This window comes from Rhinopithecus roxellana, chromosome 6 (genome assembly GCF_007565055.1).
Source record: "Rhinopithecus roxellana isolate Shanxi Qingling chromosome 6, ASM756505v1, whole genome shotgun sequence".
Taxonomy (NCBI): Eukaryota; Metazoa; Chordata; class Mammalia; order Primates; family Cercopithecidae; genus Rhinopithecus; species Rhinopithecus roxellana.
Window position 1 is genome coordinate 128636323 of NC_044554.1, and position 6998 is coordinate 128643320.

The window sequence follows — 6998 nt, forward strand, 5'->3', positions numbered from 1 at the left end:
TATGTATCAACAATGCTATTAAAAATGAGTATAGTAACACACTGCAACATGAGTCTTTACAAATTTAAATAGTAAGTTGAATGAAAAAAGTTCCAAAAGACAATGTATAGTATTATTATATAACTTAAAAATAAGCAAAATGAAATAATATTGTATATTGTTTAGGGATACATACCTACATGACAAAACCATGATGAATATTGAAAGGAAGGATAACCATACAGGAAAGTTGCTGTCTCAGGGGGCAAAGAGGCACATGGGACAGAGGAGGAATCCATAGGTAGATGCAATGCTATTGGAGATTCTTTTAGTTCTTCAATTGAATGATTATTTAAAAGCTTAAATCTTATTTTGATTATAATTTACATATTTTATATTTAATTATGTATAGGTATCAAATATATTACATTTGATATAGTAAAATAAAATGCTTTAAAATAGTAATAATATGGGTATACTAGCAAAAAACAAGTCACTTATGAAAGAGAAAATAAGATTGGCCCCTGACGTCTCCACACCATCTTCCAAGCCGAAGACAATGCAGCAGTATCTACAACGTTCTGAGGAAGACAGTGAATGACTTTAAAATTTTAAGCCCAAATTATCCTCCTAAGGATAAATGCAACAGATGGATAGTAAGCATGAAAGAACATAAAGAAATAAGAATCCATGAGCCTTTTATAGAATAAAAATAAGTAAATTTAAAACTCTTATATAATAAAATCTAGGCAGCTAAGTAGATGAATCAAAGAGTATAGAAATGGAGAAGACAGGCACAGAAAAGTTAGATGATGGGCACCAAATTATTTAAAATAGAAATGAAGAGTAAACAGTGGTTTGAATTATGGTTTCAGAACAACATGTAAATATTAAAAACCCAGACCTTATGGAGAATAATATAAGTAACTAAATGCATTTGGAAGAGGATGAGAGGAGGAATAAAGTGAAATGATGTCTCTTTTATCAATTTTCATAAGGAAGTTGTCAGATATTGTAAAAATTTGAAATATAATTTTTAAAATATGTTGATTGGTTTTACAGCATATATACTAAAATTGGAATGATACAGAGAAGACTAGTATAGCTCCTGCACACACAGGATGATACACAAATTTGTGAAATATTATATATTTTTCATTTAAAATGAATTAATCTTTTTCCCCTCTAAAATGTCATAGAAATAGTAAGCACAGTAGGATATAACTATCAGTTGCCAATCCTAAATTTTCATATTCAATATCTAATAGATACATTGCAAATTCGGTAATTTAAGATTTGTTTACAAATGTGCAGATATTTACAGTACAAACTTTGAAATCATTTAAAAATTAATGGCAGTAACATTTACAAATTATGTGAAATAATTGTAATGTACATGTATTTTTATTCTAATAAACTTTTGAATTCCAGATTGGATTTTATTAGAAAAACATAAAAATAGGCCGGGCGCGGTGGCTCAAGCCTGTAATCCCAGCACTTTGGGAGGCCGAGACGGGCGGATCATGAGGTCAGGAGATCGAGACCATCCTGGCTAACACGGTGAAACCCCGTCTCTACCAAAAAAATACAAAAATCTAGCCGGGCGAGGTGGCGGGCGCCTGTAGTCCCAGCTACTCGGGAGGCTGAGGCAGGAGAATGGCGGGAACCCGGGAGGCGGAGCTTGCAGTGAGCTGAGATCCGGCCACTGCACTCCAGCCCTGGCGACAGAGCCAGACTCCGTCTCCAAAAAAAAAAAAAAAAAAAAAAAAAAAAAGAAAAACATAAAAATAAAACATACGTTGAGTCTTCCCCAATGTTTGTCACTGCGGGAGCTATTGACATTTAGGTTGGGTATGTTTTGATGTCAGGTCTGTCAGGTACTTAATAAGATGTTTGACGTCTCTGGAGAATGCCGGGATCCTCAAAATTGTGACAATCAAAAACATGTCCATGCATTTCTAGATGCACCCTAGGGAACTGGCACTGCCATAGATTGAGAACCACTGCTGTAAGCTCTTACAGGTTTTCATATCTTTCCTATTAAATTTAGAGCAATGTTAGAGAATTAAAATCTCTTAAAATCTCAAAAGGGAATCATTTACCTGAAATTCATTCAGCTTCATGTTGGTGTCCTTTTCTTCTATTAAACTAAAATAAAAAATAAACTTACTACAGAATAAGCCTGCTCAGTGAATGCAAAAATTTTCATTAATAAAAAAAGTATTTGTTGAAACAAGGAATGTGAAAAAATACAGTTACTTTGCATACTTTTATTGTGATAATATATGTGTAACACACAATTTACCATTTTAACCATTTTAAAGTATACAGTTCCATGGGATTACTTACATTCACATTGTTGTGCAATCATCACCACTTTCCATCGCCAGAACTTTTCATCTTCCCTGATATGGTTTGGCTGTGTCCCCCACCCAAATCTCACCTTGAATTGTAATCCCCATGTGTCAAGGGTGGGGCCAGGTGGAGATAATTGAATCATGGGAGCTGTTCCCTCATACTGTTCTCATGGTAGTGAATAAGTCTCACGAGATCTGATGGTTTTATAAATGAGAGTTCCCCTGCACAAGCTTTCTTGCCTGCTGCTGTGTAAGACACGATTTAGCTCCTCCTTTGCCTTCCACCATGATTGTGAGGCCTCCCCAGTCATGTGAAATGTGAGTCAATTAAACCTCTTTCCTTTGTAAATTACCCAGTCTTGGCTATGTCTTTATTAGCAGTGTGAAAACAGAATAATACATTCTCCAATGGCATATTTAACATAAATTATATATAGTGATTTGCCATTTGCCATTTGCCAGTCTCTTAATTTGGGCCCAAGATCTTTTCTTTGAGAGTGGTCGCCTGATTGGAATTCCCCCTCACCATCTTTTTTGCATGAATTACCACTCTCTAAGATTTTCAGTTTCAATTTTTAAAAAACAAAACAAGAATTGAAAGACACTTGGAAAGGAACTGAGTGTAGAATCCTCCTAGATTCCCCCAGCCCCCTATGTTTCATGCTCACACCTATTTTGAAAGCAAACTAAAAAAAAAGAAAATTGAGAAGGAGTCTCACTGTGTTGCCCAGGCTGATCTCAAACTTCTGGGCTCAAGCAGTCCTCCTGCTTTGGCCTCCCAAAATGCTGGGATTACAGGCATGAGTCACTGCACCCATCCTGAAAGCAAATTTTTAATCACTCTTTATTTATCCAGTTTTTCTAACATACTCAACCCAGTTTTTATGGAAACAAAAATGTGTTCTTTTTGCATTTATATTTTGTCAGTTTTCTTAACATTTATTTAAATTATAAAATTAAAAAAAGTTTGGGTTCAAACACCCAAATTGACTCTTGGAAAACTTCCAGCTGAACTGGTGGGGACAGAAGTATAGGGCATCTAGAGAGCTATCTGCTTGCACATTTAAAGTGGAGGGTGACACGGCATGATCTGGCAAATCAGATATTATATTAACATAACAGATTGAAAATAGCATGTACACTTGGGATGGTTAATTTTTTGTCAGTTTAGCTAGGCCATGGGGTACCTAGACATTTGGTTAAACATTAACCTTCTGTGTCTGTGACAATGTTTCTTGATGAGGTTAATATTTGAATAGGTAGACTGAGTAAAGCAAACTGCCTTCCATAATATGGGTGGGCCTCATCCTATCCTTTGAAGACAACATGAATAAAACAAAAAGACTCACTAAGGGGGAACTCCTCCCGCCTGACTGCTTTGAGATGGGACACCAGTTCCTTTCTGGCTTTTGGACTTGAAACTGAAACATTGGCTTTTTTTTTAGTCGCCAGCCTGCTAAGTTTCAGATTGGAAATACATGTCAACTTCCCTGGGTCTCCAGCCTGCCAACTGCAGATCTTGGAATTTCTTGGCCACCATAATTGCATGAGCCAATTCCTTGTAATAAATCTTTTAGGATCTCTCTAGTAGGATAAATGGGTATATTCTGTTTTTTTCTTCTTCTTTTTTTTTTTACCTTAAGAAAAACCAGTAGCTTTATTTTTCCTCAATATACATTTAGAAAATTGGTCTGAGAAGAGGTTTCATGAAACAGCCCAGAGAACTATGTATAAAATTAAGAGTTCTAAACCAGTAAGAAAAAGTGCACAAATAAAGCACACATCCCCAGGGGCCACTGCAGCCTAGGACCCTCCCATCAGAGGGGAGGCAAGGTCTTTGATGATTTTTGAGTTCAGTTGAGGGATTGTGCTGATCTTCAGGAATTTGCTGTTTGCATACTTATTCTTGATGGCGATGAATTTAGTTAAGTTTTCATTTACTTTCAGCACATTTTTGGCCATGTGCTGCATGACTTCCAGTACTTCATTCTCTGTGTATCCTGTATAACACTGCTGCTTTAAGTTCCATTTTCCTTGGCCCAGAACCTTCTGAGACAAGCAGGAAGCAGCTGCTGCTGCCTTAGAAGGATGATAATGCATCATATCGTAGTCAATGAGAGTCAGCTCCATCAAATATTTGGCTAAAGTGTTCTGTTCAACATCAGCCTTTCCGGCTTGTGATGCTTGCCTTAAGAAGTGTAGTGGCAAGGGTCCACCCAACTCAAATTTCGGTTCTTTCAAAATTAGTTTCCATTTCTTGGATTTGGGAAATAGTATAAGCATTGTCTGTGATGTAAACAAAGCCTTCATACTTGGAGGCCAAGAACAGAGCAGTAATCCAAACTAGTTGAAGCTTCCTATGGGAAACTGGCTGAACCAGTAAAAATCAATCCATCGTGGGAACACACACATACAGAGTCTCCTGAAGAAGCCTAAACTTGGAGTGGATTTGCACCAGCCAGTCTACCAGGATGGTACACTTATGTCCATTTATATCTCATCCATCTAAGAAATGTGGATTTATGAACTGCAAAATCTCCAGCTGCCTGAGGTACTGATAGATACCCTTAACGTAGTCACTGCAGAGCTGAGGGTTATTCCAATCTTCGTTATCAATATCCTCAATTTTGCAGACCAAGGCATCAGAAAAAGCTTGGCAGATGTTCTCTTCTTTCATGGAGGCATCCTCAGGTATGGGAGAAGGACCGTTTGGAACCAACATTTCTATCTGTACTGTTTCACAGAAGCAGTAGGTTTCAGTTGTTTGTTGACATTTGTTGTTTTCCTGGGCTGAACTGGTACTTTGGTGTTCTGAGCTGTCTTAACTATTTGTGCTGCTCTGGTGTGTAACTCTATTTCCAATTTCTTCTAAACTTGTATGCCTAATAGTCACATGACTCTTAGGTTTAGAATTAACTCCTGTCTCTCTCTCTCTCTATGCATATACCCATTTATCCTATTGGTTCTGTCTCTTTGGAGAGCCCTAATAGAATACCTGACAACTAAATGCAATGTGGATCTTGGGACAGAAAGAGGACATTAGTAGAAAAACTGGTGAAATTTAAAAAGAGTCTGGAATTTAGTTAATAGTAATGTACCAGTATTGGTTTCTTAGTTGTAATGAATGTGCCATAGTAATGTAAGATGTTAGCAATAGACGAAGTCGGTTGAGGGGTATAGAACACTGTATTATCTTTGCAACCTTTCCATAAACCTAAAATTATTCAAAAATAAAAATTTTGTTTTAAAAAGTAGCATGTACCATATGATCTCTCTCTGTGAAACCGTTCCTAATTGTCTAGCTTTCTATTTGTATTTGTGGATTCTATTCACCAAATGTTAGTAATCTTTACTTTGGGAAATTATTTACTTGTTTCTTTGAGCTTTGCTGTATTGTTTGAATTTAAAATATGTGTGTGTGTATATATATATATATATATATGTGTGTGTGTGTGTGTGTGTGTGTGTGTGTTTTACTAAAACAGTGAAGTCTTTTTTTAAAACATTTGAGGATGTTTTGAAAAGATGACTTCTAAAAATCTTCCAGAAAACACTATGATCTTTGATTTGGTGTTTTTTTTTAGTAGCATGGTCTTACCTATAACATTCTCCTTAGGAACCCAGAAATGATTCTATGATGAGGCTCCAAGATTGATATTCTGTGGTAGGACTTGAAAAATTACCAGGTTGTGTTACCATAAGAACATGTTCCTGTTTTGTTTTGTTTTTTCTTCTTCTTCTTCTTCTTCTTCTTTTTTTTTTTTTTTTTTTTTTTTTTCTAGTTCATTAAGGCTGCTATAACAGAATACCATAAACTAGGTGGCTTAAAAACAACAGAAATTTATTTCTTACAGTTCTGGAGGCTGGGAAGGCCAACATCAAGGCAGCAGCAGATTCAGTGTCTGGTGAGGGCCTGTTCCCTGGTTTATAGATGGCTGTATTCTCACCCTTACATGGTGGAAGGGGCAAATGAATTATCTGGGGTCTCTTATTTATAAGGACACTAATCCCCTTCATGAGGGCTCTTACCCTCATAGCCTAATCACCTCTCAAAGGCCATGTCTCCTAATACCATCACATTGTGGGTTAGGATTTCAACATAAGAATGGGGTTGGGTGGGGAAGCAAACATTCTTTAAATAGCACCGACCCATACATAGCTTAATGGTTTATGTCAGTGTGTTACTATGGCTATTTGCTAGCGATAAGCATCATGAGGAAATGAAAGACTTTTGGTTGCAATTCTCCTGTGGCTCTGTCCAGTGAAGCAATAAGAGAATAAAGAAAGTCAGGGATTTTTATCTCCAAATCACAGCAGAGCTCACCTTTTAGTAATTGGAGGAATTAAAAGAACAAATTTCCTAAATGTTCTATGTTCTAGTACAAATAAAATTTTTTAATACTCACTCTGTTTATCCTCATATCCTCTATTTTCTTTGTTCTCTTCATCTTGCCTCTATGTCTCCTGATGTCCAACCTCTCTCTTTTGGATCCTTTTTTTCTTTTGAGTCAGGGTCTCACTGTGTCTCCCAGGCTGGAGTGCAGTGGCGACATGATGGCTCACTGCAACCTCAACCTCCTGCACTCAAGCCTTCCTCCCACCTCAGCCTCCCAAGCAGCTGGGACCACAGGCACACACCACCAAGACCGGCTAATTTTTGTA

At 37.0% G+C, this 6998-nt stretch overlaps 2 pseudogenes; one reads left to right on the forward strand and one right to left on the reverse strand.

Annotated features, from left to right (window-relative positions):
• The first annotated feature begins 1022 nt into the window (after positions 1–1022).
• On the forward strand, positions 1023–1135 carry LOC115898407 (annotated as a pseudogene).
• Positions 1136–4139: 3004 nt separating this feature from the next.
• LOC104654001 lies at positions 4140–6784 on the reverse strand (annotated as a pseudogene).
• Between the last annotated feature and the right edge of the window lie 214 nt (positions 6785–6998).